Genomic DNA, 23182 nt, shown 5'->3' with positions numbered 1-23182 from the left:
TACATATTGGTACCCTTGCAGATTGTACATTTCAGAGGCAAATATGTACCTTTGATGAGTAGATTGGACCTTAGTGCTATGGTACCATAATGTACCCTTAAACAATGGTGCAAATTTGGCCTTTTAAGGGTACTGTCCCAGTGACAAGCCCTTTGTACCTCATGATGGCAAATTTGTACTCAACACAGCATACTAAAATACTTCCATAAAATGTATTATATTACATTCAAATATGAATTCATATAATGTGTACTTTTTCAGACAGTTTTACAACAGCCACACTGCAGTTTTATAAGTTTAGTTATAGTCGCCAAACAGCTGGTCCTAAGACTGCTACAGGAATTCCTGAAAAACCCAGCTGTGATCAGCTGTGGGCTCTCTGGGCACTCTGATTCTCCCTGTATTGCTCCCACTGCTGTTTTTGCAGGCCATCAATAGCACTTCAGAAGCTGAGAAGGTGATATCTGGCAGCTTGGAAGTAACAAATCCCACCAAGGGCGGAGCGGCGGCCAGAGGAGAAGTGGTAGCAGGGACATCAGGATCCATGCCATCTGAGACTGTCACAGTGGCTGCGGCAACAGCATCATTTGGTGGTGAGTCAGTATTTACACCACACATTAGAGATGAAGATTCATACACATCAGGGGACTCAGATAGTTCCACAGGGTTGAAAGATGAGGGGCACTGTAAATTATTTGGGATGGTTCATAGGTTAGTTGATAAAAAAACCTAAGAACTTAGAGATAGAAGGTGTTTTAGCGGGTAGCAAAGTGGCAGGGTCCTCTGGGGTAATGACAGTACAAGGGGGATCTAGCGGCGGGAGTAAATCAGTTGTGGTTAGCACAGCGGACACATATCCCTGCATAGTGAATTCTTTGCACTCTCATTTAAAATCTAGGATAGCAAAAAAGATTAGAGAAGGGTGTTATATCAAGATTTTTTAACTATCTAGAGCAGCATACCAGGTTAAGGAAATGGCGGAGGACGGTACAGGGAACAAAAAGGCAAAAAAAAACTGAAACGTACCAGGAGTGGATGCGCTGCTTTAGGGTCTTTGCTTCATGCTACATTGAGGCAAACCCTGGTCAGGCGGTGAATATCCATAAATATATGGAGGTCATTGATGACATCCATGTAAAGGGTAAAGGAATGGCCTGGCGTCAATATGACGCTCAATTTAGGAGGATGTTAGAAGTGAACGCAGTGCTTAATTTTAAAATGAAAGAAATGGACCTATGGTCCAATCTTGATCTCCAGGATGGAACAGTTACAGCGCCAGTAAAACCACCTAGTATAGGTCAGCAGAACTGCCCCTTTTGTAAAAAAAGAAAGGTGGCAGGGAGTGCTGGCGCTTTCAGGAAAAACTATGTGATAGGGGAGCGCAGTGTCTTTTTCGACACGTGTGCATCTACTGTAGTGGGACCCACCAAGGGAACAATTGTAATAGGAAAAGAGATAGTTACACTGGCAAGCAACCATTCAGACAGGGTACTGCAGGAAAGGATGCACACATCAATGAATCCCGCTGCAATGTTTAGAGCCCTTAGGGATTACCCTGATATGGAAGGGGTGGAATTTCTTCACTCAGGGTTATCTTATGGTTTTTACATCCCATTTTGCAGGGTAGTTTCTCCCCCATTCGCTATACAGAATTTAAAGTCAGCGTATCAATTCGCCCAGAGGCGCTGCAGGAAAAATTGATAAGGAGGTCAGATTGGGTAGGATGGTGGGCTCCTTTTCTTCCCCACCATTTGAGAATCTTGTGGCTTCCCCACTAGGTGTTGTTCCCAAGAATGAACCTGGGAAGTTCAGGCTTATCCAGCACATGTCCCACCCAAAAGGAAATTCAGTGAATGATGTGCTGGATGAGTTTGATACTTCAGTAGCCTATCAGTCTTTTGAGTCAGCACTAGCTATAGTACAAGGTTTAGGCCCAGAAGCAGAAATCGCCAGTCGACATTGAGTCTGCTTTCCGTCTCTTACCAATACACCCGGATAATTTCCACTTGATGGACTGCAGGTTTCAGGGCTGGTACTATGTGGGCTGGTGTCTGCTGATGGGGTGTGCAATATCTTTTGCATACTTTGAACAAACTAGTTCTTGGTGCGCGAATCTGGCCTTGGGCAGGTAGCACATTACCTGGATGATTTTTTGTTTCTGGGATTAGCGGGGTCTGGTCAATGTGCATACCTTTTGGGGGTGGTGCAGTCCTTGATGGCAGAGTTTAGGGTACCTTTAGCAAGTGAAAAAACAGAGGGCCTGGTTTTCCTGGGGATTGAAGTGGATACAGTGGAAAAGGAGTGTAACTCCCGCATGGTAAGATTCAGGCGGCCGCTGCATCCATCTCCATCATCTTGGACACAGGTCAGACTATCCTGAGGGAATTTCAGTCATTGCTGGGGACTCTGAATTTTGCAACAAGAGTCATTAAAATAGGTAGGATCATTAACCGGAGGATGGAGGCTGCCACAAGGGGCTTAAACAATCCTAAGTAGCGCATTAGACTATCTCAGGTCATTAAAGCAGATCTACTGGTATGGCTTCTTTTCTTGAGGGAATTTAATGGAGTTAGAATATGGAGGGATTCCCCAATTTCCAAACAAGAATTGCACCTATTCGCAGACGCGGCAGGCAGTGCAGGCTTTGGGGCTTACTTTAATGGTTTGTAGGGTGCATCAACTTGGCCCTTGGAATGGAACAGTGTATGCCTGGTCAGGAATCTGACACTCCTAGATATATTCCCAATCTTAGTCGCTATTGAACTGTGGTGGGACTGGTTGCAGGACAGGATAGTAGTTTTTTGGTGCAGCAATCAAAGTGTAGTTTATGCCATTAACAGACTTTCCACAAGTTCTCCACCAGTAGTGAACGTACTTAGGCAGCTAGTGCTTAGATGCTTGCAGCAAAACATCGCGTTTAGCACTCCAGGGGTTCACAATGTGGTAGCTAATGCTCTATCTAGATTTCAGTGGGCCAGGTTCAGGGAGTTGGCGCCAGGGGCAGACAGCATGGGTAACATGTGTCCAACATATCTCTAGCAAATGGTGAGTTCTCGGGAGCTGTGTTAAGGCTGCTAAAATGTTTGCTGGCATCTAGGACTTGGGAGGCATACAGTGTTGCTTGGAGTGAGTAGGGTAAATTCTTGAATGTTTTCAATACCACATGGAGGACCCCTTCAGTTCAGTTATTCATTAGTTGGTTAGGTTCCCTTGAGGTTGCAGGCTTATCTTCTGGTGCAATAGGGGACAGGGTTGCTGCAGTAGCTTTTTTCTCTAAGTTGTACGGGGTTGAGAATGTGACTAGGAGCTTTTTGGCCAGGATGGTTTTGAAGGGAGTTCGAAGGTTAGGGGGCAGAAGGAAGGATTTGAGAGAGCCGATAACTAAGAACAGGCTAGCACAGTTAGTGGGACAACTTGAAGGTATTTGTGACTCTGGTTTTGAAACATTTTTGTTCTCAGTAGCATTTTCACTGGCATACTTTGCAGCCCTTAGAATCAGTGAACTAGTAGCAAAAGCCAAGACAACCACAGGTGCAGGTTTATTAAGGAATCATGTAAGATTAGAAGGTCAGGCAGTTTTAGTATTCATAGCAAGAATTAAGACAAATCAGGCAGGGAGGGGTAGATGGCTCAATTTGCTTTTGCAGGTGGAGCCATCTATCTGTCCAGTGGTGCTGTGCAAGAAATTTATAAAAATTAGGCCAAATGTGGAGGGGCTATTTTTGGTGCATAAGGATGGGTCATACTTATCACAATTCCAATTTAGAACTATACTGAAAAGGGTGGTGTGCAGCCTAGGATGGGACCCAGCGGTGGTGGCTCCTCATTATTTCCGCATTGAGTCGGCCATGGATGCGGCCATGTCTGGGTGTTCGGAGGGACAGATAAAGGCGTTATCAGGGCAATATAAAAAATATATTAGGCCCCTGAATCAGTGCTAGGATATAGGAGTTTAATAGTAAGCTTTTCATTAAGTTGTTATAGGTCAGTTTCTTGTTGTATTAATGTGTTATTTGTTGGAAGCCAGGACCTTATGGTTTGTTGCTGTCCTTTTCAGGTCAGGCCGCAGGGAGCAGGAGAATATGGATTTTGGTCACTCATACATTCATTGGGTAGCAATTCTGTCTGCATCGCAGCCAGGAGGCCAGCAGCTGGGTCTGCTATTAGAGAAGGTTTCTATTAGGTGGATAGGCAGGAGGGGTATGCTGTGGTCACATTTGCCAGAGCAGATTGCTGAAGCCAGGAGAAGATGGGGTAAACCTCACGTTATTCTTCTTCATCTAGGAGGGAATGACATGGGGACTATGCCAATGAGAGATTTGGCAAGTGTCATGGTGTCTGATGTCAGATGACTTGTGACACAATTCCAGGGAGTGACCATCATTTGGTCTAATATTATATCAAGGAACATCTGGAGACATATTGCCACCAGAAAGGCAGGTTTCCGTGTGAAAAGGAAACTGAGTAGAGACGTGAGTAACAAAAACAGTTAGGAGCACCAAAAAGCAAGTGAAAAAGCAAAATTTATTTACAGTTAATTTAAACATGAGGGTTAATTAACCCCAGGGTAAGAGTGTGAAAACAGAAAACAATAAACAGAGAACAAAAATGGCTGACCGGTTTCGGCGTCTGCCTTAATCCTGCCACAAAATTTGAGAGATTTTGTGGCCATTGTGAGCACACACAGCGAGTTGAAAACACTTTTTAAATCCCCTATTGCGGAGGCTTGGCATTTCCCAGCTTGGACACTCACCAGCAGCAAAGAGGAGTATCACAACATTATCAACAACACCGCAAGGACATATGAGACAGATCAACCTGAAACAGGACTGTGGTGAGTCTGTTTATGATATATACATATGTGATACCATTTGAACTGCATATATTGAAGACATCCTTATTTCTATTTCTATCTTGCTATTGTCAGGGGACATTGGGGTGGACCCATGGACATAGCAAGACCATGAACTCTTGTCTGTATAACCAGGCTGGTTATGTATTGTGATTCATCATTAAATTCACATATGAAAGTTTACACCACGTACACACCCAACCACAGCACCCCTTCTTTTCTCTGACTGTTTAGAGACGTGAGTAGGATGGTGCTGGCTTCAGGAGGGAAGGTGGTCTTGCATGACAATATAAGGATTGATTATGCTGGTTTGTTCAGAAGAGACCAAGTACACCTGTCTGACAGGTGTACAGATTTGTTTTTGGCTAATATTAGGGAGGTCCTGGCTTCCTTTTATGTTTAGTGGGGCAAGAGTACCTTGTCCTCTTTTGGTATCGGAAAGGGGTGTGGCAAAAATTCCACAATTTGACGTAACAGCTAAAGAAGGAAGGTACAGTGGGCGTTTAGGACCCTAGTCGCCTAGGGGCTAGCTCCCTGGTTGATCTTCCTTGAGTGGATAGGTAGGCGGAATGAGGGTATCCTCATTCCCAGGATGGCCACACCCCTTATTTAATTATCTTTGGGTTGATAGGATAAGATCATCTTGTAAGCTGGTAGCAGTTAATTGGTTGAAAAGTTATTTACTTATTTATTATTAAAACAACCCCTCCCTCCATTGGGGTAAGTGTTTTTTTTCCCAATCCTGAGTGTTGTGTCTTTATTGAAGGTTATGGTTGGTTAAATGGGTGATTTGTCATCTAGACTGTAACAAACTAAAGAATTTAACCCCTTAGGAAAGTGAAGGACCTAATTAGGGACGCATCAATTTAAGGGGTAATTTGTTTGGGAGAAAGGAGAGATAGGAAGGGGTTAAAGACGTGTTTCCTGCTAGGCAGCAGGAGTGTGAGGAGGCAGAGATACAGAAGTGATAAAAAGAAATACAGACAGGAAATAAATCACTAACCTGTTTTTGTCTTCCCTCCCAGTTTTCTTACTATTACAGGAATTCCAGATGTGGAAGGAGGAGTATTGGTTCGTGATTTCAGCTGGATTAGTCCTCCCTTGGCAGGGGGCTGCATAATCATGCAGACCTTAGTAAGCCCAAGGGCATTAGTTGGTAGTATGAGGTCTCCCTTCAGGACTAACAGTCTTTTGGCTGAGGGACCGTTGACTATCCAGTATTGAAGACCTCTCAACACAAAAAAGTGTTAGGCGGGTTGCATGGCGTCATGCTTCCCCAGTGAGGTGGAAAGGGGTGTGGCAAAAATTCCCCAATTTGACTTAACAGCAATAGAAGGAAGGTATAGTGAGCGTTTAGGACCCTAGTCGCAGAGGAGCTAGGGATCGGTAATCAAGCTGGTCGATCTTCCTTGAGCAGATACACCCTTTATTTAGTTATCTTTGGGTTGATTGGACAATCTTGGACATCTTGCCAGCTGGTAGCAGTTCATTGGTTGAAAAGTTATTTATTTATTAATAAAACAACCCCTCCCCCCATTGTGGGGAGTGGGTTTTTTCTCCTAACCCTGAGTGTTGTTTCTTTATTGAAGGTTATGGTTGGTTAAATGGGTGGATTGTTATTATCTAGACTGTAACTAACTAAAAAATGTAACCCCTAAATCCTTTAAACTGGCAGACCTTTATAGAATTCTGTATCCGTATTTTACATGAATAGGTATAGAACACAGTGTTTTTTCCTTCTTTGTAAGATTTAAGCTTGCAAATTAGTGTTCATTTGCAGCTGCTACAAACTTTTGTAAAGGTACATCAATCTTTTAAGCATTAATTAAGGACCTCTGTTACAAAATGGAAAATCATTAGATTGTTATTTAGTTAGAGGACTGTAACTTTTTGTTTTGCTAGCATCAGTTTACAAGATCAGCAAGTTCTCTAATACTTCCCTGTCTAGCTCAGCTTTGGAAGCTTGCTGTTTCAGTGACATTACATTAGTCTGTGAATAAAATTAAGATTTATATCTATTTTTGCCACAGTGCTATAAGAAGTTTATCTGACTCTCAGATTTACTTTAGTTTTACCACTCTCTGGTATTACACTTTGCAAACTTTGTAAACAGGAAAAGTTGAGGCCATTTTCATATGCAAGATATTAAAATCCTGTACTGTTAATCTTGGAATAACATATATATATATATATATATATATATATATAACAATAAACCAATGGCCAGATTATGAGTTTTGCATTATGAGCAGCTCAGCCATAACTTGCAAGTTATTTCCACCGCTCACTTCCCTATAGCGCTGCTATTACAGGTTGGCAAAAACCCGGCGTTAGCAGGCAATATGGCAGCGTTGAGCTCCATACCGCACACAAATACCAGCGCTGCTTTGAGCTGGTTTTACATGCTCGTACACGATTTCCCCATAGACATCAATGGGGAGAGCCGGCTGAAAAAAAGCCCTAACACCTGCAATAAAGGAGCATAAAGCTCCGTAACGCAGCCCCATTGATTGCTATGGGGAAAGAAAATGTATGTGTACACCTAACACCCTAACATAAACCCCTGAGTCTAAACACCCCTAATCTGCCACCCCCGACATTGCCAGTACCTACATTACACTTAATAACCCCTAATCTTCCGCCCCCAATGTCGCCGCCACCTACCTACACTTATTAACCCCTAATCTGCCGTCCCCGACATTGCCAACACCTACATTACACTTATTAAACCCTAATCTGCCGCCCCCAACATTGCCACCACCTACCAACACTTATTAACCCCTAATCTGCTGCCCCCAATGTCTCTGACACCTACCTACACTTATTAACCCCTAATCTGCTGCACCCAACATCTCCGCCGCCACTATACTAAAGTTATTAACCCCTAAACATTTGGTCTCCCACATCCCTAACACTAAATAAATATATTAACCCCTAAACCTAACTCTAAGTCTAACCCTAACACCCCTAACTTAAATATAATTGGATATTAAATATAACTTAAATATAAATGGAGGTTGTAATGTTAAAGGGGTTAATGGGTTTGTTCACAAAAAAAGCTGATTTTTTGAAGGGGTATTAGGATAGGATTAATTCTTTTTTTTTTTTTTTTTTTGGTAATTGCTTTTTTAGTTGTTTTTTTTAAAGTGGTAGTATTTTTTTAAGTTATAGTAGATAGTTTTTTGAAGGTAAGATTAGGTTTTATTTATTTTTACAGGATTTTTATTTTTTTAAGGTAGTTAGGATTTATTTTGTAATGGTTGTGTATGTTAATTTTAGTTAAGTTAGGGGATGTTAGGTTAGGGTGTTTAGATGTTTACTTCACAATGTGAGGGGCTGGCGGTTAAGGGGTTGATAGTGTGTTTAGGTAGTTTGCTATGTGGGTTAATGGCATTTTAGGGGTTAATTGTTTATTTCGGTAGTTTGCAATGTGGGGGGATGGCAGTTTAGGGGTTAATATTTTAGGTAGTTTGCGATGTGGGGGGATGGCAGTTTAGAGTGTGTGTTTAGTGTAACTATTTCACCTAGACAAACTCTTTACACAACCTTTAAAGTTGCGTAAAAAGTTTGATTGGTAAATGCGATTGCGCTTGCACAGTCACATTTACTTTTGGCTAGAATACAAGTTTTTGTCGGTAAGACTTGCGGGGCTAACGCTCCTTTTTTCCCACCGCTCCCTTAAGCCAACGCTGGTATTACAGGTTTTTTTAAACCTGGCGTTAGCCGCAAAAAGGTGAGCGTAGAGCAAAATTTAGCTCCACATCTCACCTCAATACCAGTGTTGCTTATGGTAGCGGTGAGCTGGCAAAACATGCTTGTGCACGATTTCCCCATAGGAAACAATGGGGCTGAGCTGGCTGGAAAAAAACACCTGCAAAAAAGCAGCATTCAGCTCCTAACGCAGCCCCATTGATTAAAAAATATGTCTGCACCTAACACCCTAACATGAACCCCAAGTCTAAACACCCCTAATCTTACACTTATTAACCCCTAATCTGCCGCCCCCAACATCGTCACCACCTGCATTATACTATTAACCCCTAATCTACCGCTCCGGACACCGCCGCCACCTACATTATACTTATAAACCCCTAATCTGCTGCCCCCAACATTGCCGACACCTACATTATAGTTATTAACCCTAATCTGCCCCCCCAATGTCGCTGCAACTATATTAAATTAATTAACCCCTAATCTGCTGCCGCCAAAGTCGCCGCCACTATAATAAAGTTATTAACCCCTAAACCTAAGTCTAACCCTAACCCTAACACCCCCCTAATTTAAATATAATTTAAATAAATCTAAATAAAATAACTACAATTAAATAAATTATTCCTATTTAAAACTAAATACTTATCTATAAAATAAACCATAAGATAGCTACAATATAACTAATAGTTACGTTGTAGCTAACTTATGATTTATTTTTATTTTACAGGCAACTTTGTATTTATTTTAACTAGGTACAATAGTTATTAAATAGTTATTAACTATTTAATAACTACCTAGCTAAAATAAGTACAAAATTAGCTGTAAAATAAATCCTAACCTAAGTTACAATTACACCTAACACTACACTATCATTAAACTAATTACCTAAACTACCTACAATTAATTACAATTAAATTCAATAAACTAAATTACGAAAAAAAAAACTAAATTACAGAAAATAAAAAAAGAATTACAAGAATTTTAAACTAATTACACCTAATCTAATCCCCCTAATAAAATAAAAAAGCCCCCCAAAATAATAAAATTTCCCTACCCTATACTAAATTACAAATAGCCCTTAAAAGGGCCATTTGCGGGGCATTGCCCCAAAGTAATCAGCTCTTTTACCTGTAAAAGAATAATACAATACCCCCCAACATTAAAACCCACCACTCACACACCCCTACTCTAAAACCCACCCAATCCCCCCTCAAAAAACCTAACACTAACCCCCTGAAGATCTCCCTACCTTGAGCCTTCTTCACCCACCCGGGCACAAGTGGACCTCCAGAGGGGCAGAAGTCTTAATCCGATCCGGGCAGAAGAGGTCCTCCAAGCGGCAGAAGTCTTCATCCAAGCGGCATCTTCTATCTTCATCCATCCGGAGTGGAGCGGGTCCATCTTCAATCCAGCCGACGCGGAGCCATCCTCTTCAAACGACGTCCTAACGAAGAATGAAGGTTCCTTTAAATGACGTCATCCAAGATGGCGTCCCTTGAATTCCGATTGGCTGATAGGATTCTATCAGCCAATCGGAATTAAGGTAGGAAAAATCATATTGGCTGATTGGATCAGCCAATAGGATTGAGCTCGCATTCTATTGGCTGTTCCAATCAGCCAATAGAATGCAAGCTCAATCCTATTGGCTGATTGCATCAGCCAATAGAATTTTTCATACCTTAATTCCGATTGGCTGATAGAATAATAACTATTGTACCTAGTTAAAATAAATATATAGTTGCCTATGAAATAAATATAAATCCTAAAATAGCTACAATGTAACTATTAGTCTAACTAGGTAGACGTCTTGACAGGAGAGGGTCTACCACTCACTTCTTCCAAGACTCATAATACCAGCGTTAGGCAAATCCTATTAAAAAGATAGGACATGCAACTGATGTAAGGGGATTTGCGGTAGCCTTGAGTCACGGTAGAAAAGTGAGCGGTAGACCCTTTCCTGCCTGACTCATAATACCAGCGGGCGTTAAAAAGCAGCGTTGGGACCTCTCAACTCTAAATCTAAATCTAGGTGTTTGATTGGTAAATGCGATTGTGCTTGCCCAATCACATTTACTTATTTAACTTGTAATACAAGTGCTACTTCACGCTTTACGCTCTCCAAATAAAATATAGGGAGCGTAAATAATGAGTTTGTACAATCAAATTCGGGGTAAATTTGATAGTGCTCCACTTGTAATATGGATTTAAGCGTAAAAAAATACTGCAACCTCACATTCGCGTTTACTCTCCTAGCGCTATCAATAGCGCTCCATTTGTAATCTAGCCTTTAGTATCCTAATAGAAAAACACATGCATACAAAAATAGAGGTGATTGTAAGATGCTATATGCAGAAAGCAGCACAATTTTTTTATTTTTTTATAAAGGATTTCATTTTTTAAGTGTGCCCTCTACTTACTGCTAACTTCGCCCTACACTTCCCTTTCCAGCAAGCTCCATTACTTTCTATAGGAGACATCACACCACTAGCATGAACTGCTAATTTTAAAGATAATTTCACCAGGGCAGCCCCTGTGGGGTTCAGCGTGAAAAACCCCGTCAGAACTGGCAGAGTTCAGATAATCGACCCCTAAATCTGAGCTCTTGGGTATATCTTTATCGATGAGAAGTTTGATTCATTTCAAAGCAGAAAGCCTTTCCCAATTAAGCCAGATTACAGGAAATTCTTATGGGCCCTCTTATCAGCATATTCTACAAACATGTTTGCCTCCAATTACAGTCTGTTGGAAAATAAGTCACACAATCTGTTAGTTTGGAAAAATAAGCTATTTCCTGGTTGGGACGAATAGGGGTCAGTAAGATGAATGTTTTTCTAGACACTTATACCCTTCTCAATTAAGACAGATAACATAAAATACTTAGAGGTCCACTGATCAGCATCTTCTGCCTCCAAATATGGCCTTTTGGAAAAATAAGTCACACAAAATCTGTTAGTTTGGAGAAATAAGACAATGTCCTGGTTGGGATGAATAAGGGTCATTAAGATGAATGATTCCCCGATACCTCTACCTGACACCTATCTTTTACAACTTTAAAAAGGTGGTTGAGAATTTTGTGTGGTTAGGGATTAAACCCAGAGTTAACAAAAATAAAGTTATACACGCCAAGGGACAGGGTAGGGTTGGACCTATCTAACTTCCTCCTTTACAGACAGGCCATACTATTACAGAGGTTAGTGGACTGGAGTCACAACTCAGTCCACAAGGATTGGGTGCGGTTGGACTCTGCAATTGTTCATCAGAGAAATGTAAGATCACTGGCATGGCTGCCGGTAAGACATAGACAAACAATGCTCTCCATTGCTCTCTGATTTTTTTAAAGAATGGGACAAGATGACCTCTACCAGCATATTTTATCTCCAACCTCACCTATGACCCCAGTCTTGGAAAACCCAGAATGACATTTTTGTCATAAAAGTTTAGGTCCTATCGGGGTTCAATCTGAAACAGAGCATAGTACATAGCACATTAGCATCGAGCATTTGTAAGGCTCGTAAATGCCACGCAGCAGTTACAAGGATCCTTCACTTCGGTCTGGGGGGGTTCCGGGTATGATTGTATCCGTAATGTCCAAAATGGTTACAATAGATGTTCCAAAGAGTAACAATGTGTTACAACAATCCCTCGGCACACTGTATTCGTAATACTAAGGGGCCGGTTTATCAAGCTCCATATGAAGCTTGATGCCCCTTGTTTGGCTCGCCGGAAACAGAAGTTATGAAGCAGTGGTCTAAAGACTGCTGCTCCATAACTTGTCTGCCTGCTCTGAGGTCGCAGACAGAAATCACCCCCTACTAGCGTATTCTGTCGGCATTTATTGATGTGCGGTGGACATGATACGCTACATCGTATCATGTCCACTCGCACATTAATAAATATACCCCTAGGAGTATGAATGCCTTATAGGGACCAAATACACCTCAGCGCATCTCTTCAGCAAAGGTCAGACCTTTATCAAGAGTCATGTGCTGATTATATTAATTTTCCTGTGAGTAGCACTCTATGTATGGGGGCTCTGAATAAATTATTATGTTCTTTGTTCTAAAAACAAGATAGCTGCAATTTTTTTAAAAGTGACTAAAATGTGTACATACTTTATTCCTGGTTGTAGTCACAGTTTTTAGAATGTTGTAAAAGGTAATAAAGCAGTTAACAATTAAATTATAAGCGCTAGAGGTGAAAAACCAGCTTAACTATTGAATTCCCCTCCAAGAAAGCAAGAAATTGAGAGCAAAAGGTCAGATGGTAGTTAAGCGCTAAGAGCAAGGTTTGTGGGAGGATGTTATATATCTATAAATAAAGCTATATAGCGGTATATATAGTGGATAAAAAATGTAATATTGGATAGGTGATAAGTGCTGTGTAGGTACCAGTACTCGAAATATATAAATAAATATAGTGAATAAAAGATAAAGGAAGCGAAGAAAGTACAAATATAGATACAATTTATTAAAATAGGTTTAAAACAATATATCAAATATTTGACAATTAAAACATCTGTATCTAAAAGTGCAGGGACGTCTCCCTTATTCGTTACTGTTTAGTAACAGTTGATAAAAGAGATCAAATGGCAGTGTAAAGTACTTGCGTTTTAAATTGCTGTTAGCAACTGTGAGGTGAAAATGTATCTCCTTAGATGTTCAGTAGAGATGCGAAGTAACAGTCGGGTAGAGACCGCGTTGTATGCGGTTTGGCGTTCCCAGATGGTGTTGATTGCGCCTTTTTTGTGACTGGTGTGACGTCACTAAAGCCGGTTGCGTGCGGCGTTTCTGTGGTAGCCCCTATTCCGCAAAGATTGTGGAAGTCTTGGGGGAATAAACTGTGGAACTTGGCGGTCAAAATAAATGACTTGATGGTTAAAAGCAATATAGGGATGAAATGATCCTCAGATTGTGCAGGCTGTGCGGTCGCAATGTAGCGACTAAAAGTGTGGTTTGTTCCCTTTGGTTGCTAGTAGCAACTGGTGGATCCTTTTAATGTTGAAACTTGGCGGTCGTTAAAAAACGACTATTAAGGCAGGTGTGTCTTTGTGGTCGTTGTCAAAAAACGACTAAACGACTAGAAAGTCTTTGAGTAGCTTGGCGGTCACTTTATAGCGACTGGGAGATCTTATGCGGTCGTTAGTAACGACTCTGATGTTCCTATATAAATGTGACCAGGCACAAGAACATAGGGTAAAGGTCCTCCAAATGTGCAGTATAGTGAAATAAACAAAGGCTAAAAAACAAATAGCACAGTGTCTCAGTCAACTCGTTTCGCCCGTGGTCTTTATCAAGACATGTTGTTCTGTGCTAACATGTGGGTATTTGAATACTAACATCCATTTTCATTGGTGAACTAATTAAACAATTAAAGGTGGAATATGCTATTCATAGTAGATCAGACTTAAGGTGGAATTGCTCAGTAACAGTAAAACTTTCAGCATATAGTACATACATTCAAAAAATGGCAAGATATATATCTAAAGTTTGTAGACAGCGTGCTTAGGTGTTATTTTTAAAAAATTGCTTGTCTAATAAATGAAAAATGTCTAATATGGCAATGTATATATATATTTATATATTAAGCATGATGAAGAATTAACACACATATTTCTGAGGATTATCTGCTTATAAGAAAGGGGTAATGTCTAATTCAGAGTTCAGCCCTGTGGGGTGTAATGTGTCCATATTGTATATCTTTTTGGCTTCTAATTTCAGTAGTTGGTTTTCTAAATTGCCCCCTCTCCAGTTAAGTTTTACTTTTGCAAGGCCCCAAAATTTAAAGTGTTTCAGATTATTGTTGTGACTTTCCCTGAAATGTGAGTACAAGTGTGTATCCAGATTCCCTCTGTCTATACAGGAGAGGTGTTCCCTAATTCTTTCACGGAGGGTCCTGGTAGTTTCTCCGAAGTAATATTTTTTGCAAGAACATTCAATGATATAAACCACTCCTTTGTCCTGACATCTTATGGTATCTTCTATTTTGAATTTAAAGTTATTAACCTCAATTTCTTTCTTTTTGCAACTGTATTTGCAAGAGCGGCACCCAAAGCATGGAAAAAAGCCAGATAGCTTTTCCCCTTCTAAATTAATCTCATGGCTCTTTTTTGACAGGGGTTTTAGTTCACTTTGTGCCAGTTTATTCTTTAAGTTTTGTGCTCTTCTGTAAATAATTCTAGGCTGTGTTGGTACTTTCTCTCCTATTATTGGGTCTGTTTGTACTAGGTGCCAATGTTTTGTTAGAATTTTCTTAATTAGGTTGCTATTGCTATTGTAGTTTATAATAAATGATACATCTATTGTGTTTGATTTGTCTTTGTAGTTTTGGCTCGGTTTATCTTTATTCTTGTATGTGAGAAGTGTTTTTCTGTCTATTTTATCTACTTCTTCCTTTGCCGAATTGATAATTTTCTCGTCATACCCTCTTTCTCTAAATTTAGTTTCTAGAATGGTTATTTGTTTCTCATAGTCTGTATGTCTCGAGCAATTTCTTTTTATCCTTAAGTATTGCCCTTTAGGGATGTTATTCTTCCACCTTTCTAAATGACAACTGTTATAATGTACAAAATTATTGGCGTCTACCTTCTTGAAATGTGTAGTGGTTACAATTTGATCATCTATTACTTCTATGTCGAGGTCAAGAAAGATGGCTTTGTTTTTACTGTATGTATATGTAAAGTTGATGTTTCTATCATTTTTATTCATATCATCACAGATCTCTATTAGTTCAGATTCTTCCCCTTTCCATATGAATATAATATCGTCTATGTATCTTTTGTATAGTACAAGATTTGCACCCAGTCTATGCTGAAGGAAAAATGATTCCTCCCAGTTACCCATGAAGAGATTAGCATAGCTGGGTGCAAATCTTGTACCCATGGCAGTTCCAGTTTTTTGTAAGTAAAATTTCTCATTGAATGAGAAATAGTTCTGATTAAGAATAAATTGAATGCCCTCTAGTAAAAAGTCTCTCTGCTCTTTAGCCAATGTGTCATCTTTCTCCAAAAAAAGTTTTCACAGCTTGGATACCGAATTCATGATTAATGATTGTATATAGCGACGTGACATCGCATGTCACTAATATATAATTTGGTTCCCATTTTAAATTGTGTAATATTTGTAAAATTTCTGTTGTATCTCTTAAATAAGATGGTAATTTTTTAAGATAAAACTGGAGAAACTCATCCAAATATTGGGATAGATTAGAAGTTAAAGAGTTTATCCCGGAGATAATAGGTCTTCCGGGAGGGTTTGTCAGGCCTTTATGTACCTTCGGGAGGTAATAGAATTTTAATTTGTTTTGGTAACAGAAAATTATATTCTTTATTATTCAAGATATTATTATTTTTAGCTGTATCTAGCATTTTGGATAGTTTGGATGTGAATTTCTTTGTGGGGTCTAGACTTAATATTTCATAGGTGGTGGTGTCTCCCAGTAGTCTGTGTGCCTCTTCAATGTATTGTGACCTATTCATTATTACGACTCCTCCCCCTTTGTCCGCGGGTTTAATGATTATGTTTGGGTCAGATTGGAGGTTTCTTAATACCTTTTTTTCTTTGAATGTCAAATTATTATTGTATTTATTAGTGATGTTGGCTTTTTTGATGTCTCTCTGTACTAATTTCTCAAACATTTCAAGATTCTTCCCTTTCTCATTAGTTGGGTAGAAGGTTGATTTAGGTTTTAATTTGGAATGTTTGAACCCCCCATTGTCATTCTGAGTAAAATTGGTTTGTATGGGTTTTTGCCAGTTCCTCTCTATCAGGTTTTTGAGGAAGTACCTTTTGAGGGTTAATTTTCTTATGTATTGACTTATATTAATGTGGGTATCGAATTTATTTAGTGTTGTGGTTGGAGCAAAATTTAACCCCAAATTAAGTACTCTCTTTTTTTCTTCGGTTAATGCTTTATCACTTATATTAAAGATGCCACTTGTCGATACTACTTCACTCTTTTTGTGTCCCTTTCCCTTTCTACCTCCTCTGGTGCCTCTCTTGTTCTTTTTCTTAAGGGTGGGTCTGTTTTGTGTTCTGTGTTTTTTGAAGTTCCTGGTGTTGGGTGGCTTATCTCTAAAAAATGATTATCATCATTTTGCTGACAATCTGAGTTTAATGGTTCAAAACGATTGGAAGTTCTCACTCTCCAATCGTTGTTTTGTCTATCGTTGTCGTATATGTGTTGTGAGTGTTGTCTCCTGTAATATTTTGGTTCTTCCCAATATTCAGTAGTGGGCTCATAATAGGACCTATGCTCATCTGGGTAGTCCCTCTCCCTGTGATTTCTATTGTATTGTGTATTATTCCTATATCTATTATAGCCTCTTTGTGTATAGTTCCCTTGATTGTACTGATAAGAATCATTGAATGATATGTGCCTATTGTCCTCCCTCCATCTATCTCTATTGTAGTTTTATGGGGTTCTGTTATAAGTAGGTCTATTGTAATATCCAGAATTGGAATTATAGTGTTGTGGTTGTTTATTGTGAGGCCTATTGTTTGATCTTGATCTTGGTTTATAGTTATTTTTATCTCTTTGTTGGGAACTAATAAGTGTATTTTTATTTTTATTTTTATCGTCTGTGATGATATGAATAAAAATGATAGAAACATCAACTTTACATATACATACAGTAAAAACAAAGCCATCTTTCTTGACCACGACATAGAAGTAATAGATGATCAAATTGTAACCACTACACATTTCAAGAAGGTAGACGCCAATAATTTTGTACATTATAACAGTTGTCATTTAGAAAGGTGGAAGAATAACATCCCTAAAGGGCAATACTTAAGGATAAAAAGAAATTGCTCGAGACATACAGACTATGAGAAACAAATAACCATTCTAGAAACTAAATTTAGAGAAAGAGGGTATGACGAGAAAATTATCAATTCGGCAAAGGAAGAAGTAGATAAAATAGACATAAAAACACTTCTCACATACAAGAATTAAGATAAACCGAGCCAAAACTACGAAGACAAATCAAACACAATAGATGTATCATTTATTACAAACTACAATAGCAATAGCAACCTAATTAAGAAAATTCTAACAAAACATTGGCACCTAGTACAAACAGACCCAATAATAGAAGAGAAAGTACCAACACAGCCTAGAATTATTTACAGAAGAGCACAAAACTTGAAGAATAAACTGGCACAAAGTGAACTAAAACCCCTGTCAAAAAAGAGCCATGAGATTAATTTAGAAGGGAAAAAGCTATCTGGCTTTTTTCCATGCTTTGGGTGCCGCTCTTGCAAATACAGTTGCAAAAAGAAAGAAATTGAGGTTAATAACATTAAATTCAAAATAGAAGATACCATAAGATGTCAGGACAAAGGAGTGGTTTATATCATTGAATGTTCTTGCAAAAAATATTACATCGGAGAAACTACCAGGACCCTCCGTGAAAGAATTAGGGAACATCTCTCCTGTATAGACAGAGGGAATCTGGATACACACTTGTACTCACATTTCAGGGAAAGTCACAACAATAATCTGAAGCACTTTAAATTTTGGGGCCTTGCAAAAGTAAAACTTAACTGGAGAGGGGGCAATTTAGAAAACCAACTACTGAAATTAGAAGCCAAAATGATATACAATATGGACACATTACACCCCACAGGGCTGAACTCTGAATTAGACATTACCCCTTTCTTATAAACAGATAATCCTCAGAAATATGTGTGTTAATTCTTCCTCATGCTTAATATATAAATATATATATACATTGCCATATTAGACATTTTTCATTTATTAGACAAGCATTTTTTTAAAAATAACACCTAAGCACGCTGTCTACAAACTTTAGATATATATCTTGCCATTTTTTGAATGTATGTACTATATGCTGAAAGTTTTACTGTTACTGAGCAATTCCACCTTAAGTCTGATCTACTATGAATAGCATATTCCACCTTTAATTGTTTAATTAGTTCACCAATGAAAATGGATGTTAGTATTCAAATACCCACATGTTAGCACAGAACAACATGTCTTGATAAAGACCACGGGCGAAACGAGTTGACTGAGACACTGTGCTATTTGTTTTTTAGCCTTTGTTTATTTCACTATACTGCACATTTGGAGAACGTTTACCCTATGTTCTTGTGCCTGGTCACATTTATATAGGAACATCAGAGTCGTTACTAACGACCGCATAAGATCTCCCAGTCGCTATAAAGTGACCGCCAAGCTACTCTAAGACTTTCTAGTCATTTAGTCGTTTTTTTGACAACGACCGCAAAGACACACCTGCCTTAATAGTTGTTTTTTAACGACCGCCAAGTTTCAACATTAAAAGGATCCACCAGTTGCTACTAGCAACCAAAGGGAACAAACCGCACTTTTAGTCGCTACATCGCGACCGCACAGCCTGCACAATCTGAGGATCATTTCATCCCTATATTGCTTTTAACCATCAAGTCATTTATTTTGACCGCCAAGTTCCACAGTTTATTCCCCCAAGACTTCCACAATCTTTGCGGAATAGGGGCTACCACAGAAACGACGCACGCAACCGGCTTTAGTGACGTCACACCGGTCACAAAAAAGGCGCAATCAACACCATCTGGGAACGCCAAACCGCATACAACGCGGTCTCTACCCGACTGTTACTTCGCATCTCTACTGAACATCTAAGGAGATACATTTTCACCTCACAGTTGCTAACAGCAATTTAAAACGCAAGTACTTTACACTGCCATTTGATCTCTTTTATCAACTGTTACTAAACAGTAACGAATAAGGGAGACGTCCCTGCACTTCTAGATACAGATGTTTTAATTGTCAAATATTTGATATATTGTTTTAAACCTATTTTAATAAATTGTATCTATATTTGTACTTTCTTCGCTTCCTTTATCTTTTATTCACTATATTTATTTATATATTTCGAGTACTGGTACCTACACAGCACTTATCACCTATCCAATATTAGATTTTTTATCCACTATATATACTGCTATATAGCTTTATTTATAGATATATAACATCCTCCCACAAACCTTGCTCTTAGCGTAAAAGGTAATAACACACACATCACACTGAAACTTATTTTACGTATAACAAAACATTCTATTTTCAGATTTAGGAAATGCACATAATATTGTATGTAAACAGCTTTTTTTCTGAATATGCCCCTCCATGCTGCAGACATTTGCAAACATTAGTGAAGATTTTAGAATGTTCTAAGACAGTGAGACCTATACTTTCCAATAGAAAAAAAAATTGGCAATCTGTACAGCGAGGAAAATACCAATTTTTTAGAACATTTTACCTGGCATGTACATTGCAAGACTGGCGAAACAAACATGAACATTTCTCGTCGATCACAAAGATCCTTTGATCATCGGTCCTTATTTCTTTCAAAAATAAAACAGTTAAAAATTCAAAAACTTGTATATGGAGGTCCAGCATTTCAATTTTAATTTTCAATTAATATATAACTCAAAACTCAAATTTTCCCTGTTTTACACATCTGAGGATTTAAACGATGACATGAATTTAAGTTTTGGCACTGCATTTCCTTTCTAAGGTATATGAAATAACTAAACCATTTTGCTTCAGCAATAGGTATCGCTGGAAAGGAAAAGTGGCTAGAAGTAACACTGTCCAAGCTCCCTGAATAAAACCCAGGACTTGACTCTCTGAGGGTTTTCACAGAAAGTAAAGTATACTGCAGAAAGCCAAGGATACTTGCAGGGACACAGAATGAGTCATCAGACAGGAAGTATGTCAGAAACCAGCCGGGCAGTAAGCACCAAAACAGGAAGCAGAAGAGGAGTCCAGGACAGGCCAAGGTCAGAATCTGGGGAGACAAAATCAGTTCAAAATCAGCAGGCAAGAGAATAGTTAGAAGGCAGTCCAAAAGGTCAAAGGGCAGGTAGCAAACAGCAGAGGTCCAAATTCAGGCAAAAGTCAGCAACAATATCAGTGAAATGTAATAGCACAACCAGGAACAGATCCAGTCCTATACACGGGCATGGGCAGGGAGCAGCCTTTTAGGTAACTGCCTGCAGCTGGTAGGTAGGTGGAGCTAGAAAGCCAGCCAGTTCAGGCAGTAGGATAAAATAATCCTCAGAAAGAACCAGAGCCCTCCAGTGGCTCAAGGGAATAAGCCAATGTCCATAGACTGTAGGTTCCAGGATCAATTCTAGGCACACTCTGTCAGGGAGTAATAGTGATAAAAAAAATAATTGTCACTATGTGCAGAATTACAATGTTTAGAAAAACTATCGGCTGGATTACGAGTTGTGTGTTAGATTGAAAAAGCAGTGTTAACAGGTCCTAACGCTGCTTTTTCACTACCGCTGCTATTACGAGTCTTGCAGGTTTGGGGGCACCGCACACTTCTTTGGCCTTACCGCAAAACGACTTACGTAAACTTCGTAAACCCTTTTTTCTAAGGACTTGCATAACGCTGGTATTACGAGTCTGTCCTGGGAGCCCAAAAAGTAAGCGGTACACCCTCTACCGCCAAGATCCGTAACGCAGTCAGTAGTTATGAGTTTTACACTACAACGCTGTAGCATAAAACTCTTAACTAAAGTGCTAAAAAGTACACTAACACCCATAAACTACCTATTAACCCCTAAACCGAGGCCCTCCCACATCGCAAACACTAAAATAAAATTTTTAACCCTGAATCTGCCGCTCCGGACATCGCCGCCACTATAATAAACATATTAACCCCTAAACCGCCGCACTCCCGCCTCTTAAACATTAGTTAAATATTATTAACCCCTAATCTGCCATCCCTAACTTCGCTACCACCTACCTACCTACATTTATTAACCCCTAATCTGCTGCCCCCAACGTCGCCGCCACTATACTAAATGTATTAACCCCTAAACCCAAGTCTAACCCTAACCCTAACACCCCCTAACTTAAATATAACTGCAATAAATCTAAATAAAAATTAATATTTTTAACTAAATAATTCCTATTTAAAACGAAATACCTGTAAAGTAAACCCTAAGCTAGCTACAATACAACTAATAGTTACATTGTAGCTAGCTTAGGGTTTATTTTATTTTACAGGCAAGTTTGTATTTATTTTAACTAGGTAGAATAGTTACTAAATAGTTATTAACTATATAATAACTACCTAGCTAAAATAAATGCAAAAGTACCTGTAAAATAAAACCTAACCTAAGTTACAAAAACACCTAACACTACACTACAATTAAATAAATGACCTAAATTAAATACAATTAAATAAATTAATTAAATACAATTAGCTAAAGTACAAACCCCCCCACTAAATTACAGAAAATAATAAACAAATTACAAGATATTTAAACTAATTACACCTAATCTAATAGCCCTATCAAAATAAAAAAAAAGTCCCCCCAAAATAAAAAAACCCCTAGCCTAAACTATCAATAGCCCTTAAAAGGGTCCTTTGCGGGGCATTGCCCCAAAGAAATCAGCTCTTTTACCTGTAAAAAAAAAATACAAACAACCCCCCAACAGTAAAACCCCCCACCCACACAACCAACCCCCCAAATAAAAACCTAACTAAAAAAACCTAAGCTCCCCATTGCCCTGAAAAGGGCATTTGGATGGGCATTGCTCTTAAAAGGGCAGTTAGCTCTTTTGCGGCCCAAAGCCCTAACCTAAAAATAAAACCCACCCAATACACCCTTAAAAAACCTAACACTAACCCCCTGAAGATCGACTTACTGTTCTGAAGACCGGACATCCATCCTCAAGGAAGCGGCAGAAGTCTTCATCCAACCGGGCCGATTACCTCAACGAAGCCGGGAGAAGAGCTGATTTCTTTTGGGCAATGCCCTACAAAAGGCCCTTTTAAGGGCTATTGGTAGTTTAGTTTAGGCTAGTGTTTTTTTATTTTGGGGGGCTTATTTTTTACTTTGATAGGGCAATTAGATTAGGTGTAATTAGTTTAAATATCTTGTAATTTGTTTATTATTTTCTGTAATTTAGTGTTTGTTTTTTTTGTACTTTAGCTAATTGTATTTAATTTATTTAATTGTATTTAATTTAGGTCATTTATTTAATTGTAGTGTAGTGTTAGGTGTTAGTGTAACTTAGCTTAGGTTTTATTTTACAGGTACTTTTGTATTTATTTTAGCTAGGTAGTTAGTAAATAGTTAATAACTATTTAGTAACTATTCTACCTAGTTAAAATAAATACAAACTTACATGTAAAATAAAAATAAACCCTAAGCTAGATACAATGTAACTATTAGTTATATTGTAGCTATCCAACGGCTAGATTTAGAGTTTTGTCGGTAACAACCCGAAAAGCTAACGCTGGCTTTTTTCTGGCCGCACCATAAAAATAACTCTGGTATTGAGAGTCCACATAAAGGCTGCGTTAGGCTCCAAAAAAGGAGCGTAGAGCATATTTAACGCAACTTCAACTCTCGATACCATAGTTGCTTACGCAAGCGGCCAGCCTCAAAAACGTGCTCGTGCACGATTCCCCCATAGGAAACAAGGGGGCTGTTTGAGCTGAAAAAAAACCTAACACCTGCAAAAAAGCCGCGTTCAGCTCCTAACGCAGCCCCATTGTTTGCTATGCGGAAACACTTCCTACGTCTGCACCTAACACTCTAACATGTACCCCGAGTCTAAACACCCCTAACCTTA

General features: G+C 39.0%; 1 long non-coding RNA gene across 1 annotated transcript in view; it reads left to right on the top strand.

The window, feature by feature from the left end:
• The first annotated feature begins 171 nt into the window (after nucleotides 1-171).
• Nucleotides 172-23182, top strand: part of LOC128659520 (uncharacterized) — a 48331-nt gene continuing 25320 nt past the window's right edge. Inside the window, exon 1 of the long non-coding RNA XR_008402417.1 lies at nucleotides 172-593. This is a non-coding gene — a long non-coding RNA (uncharacterized LOC128659520). The remainder of the gene's footprint in view (nucleotides 594-23182) is intronic.

This window comes from Bombina bombina, chromosome 5, assembly GCF_027579735.1.
Source record: "Bombina bombina isolate aBomBom1 chromosome 5, aBomBom1.pri, whole genome shotgun sequence".
Classification (NCBI taxonomy): Eukaryota; Metazoa; Chordata; class Amphibia; order Anura; family Bombinatoridae; genus Bombina; species Bombina bombina.
Note: the sequence above shows the minus strand (reverse complement) of the source record. Positions and strands in the feature narration are given on the sequence as shown.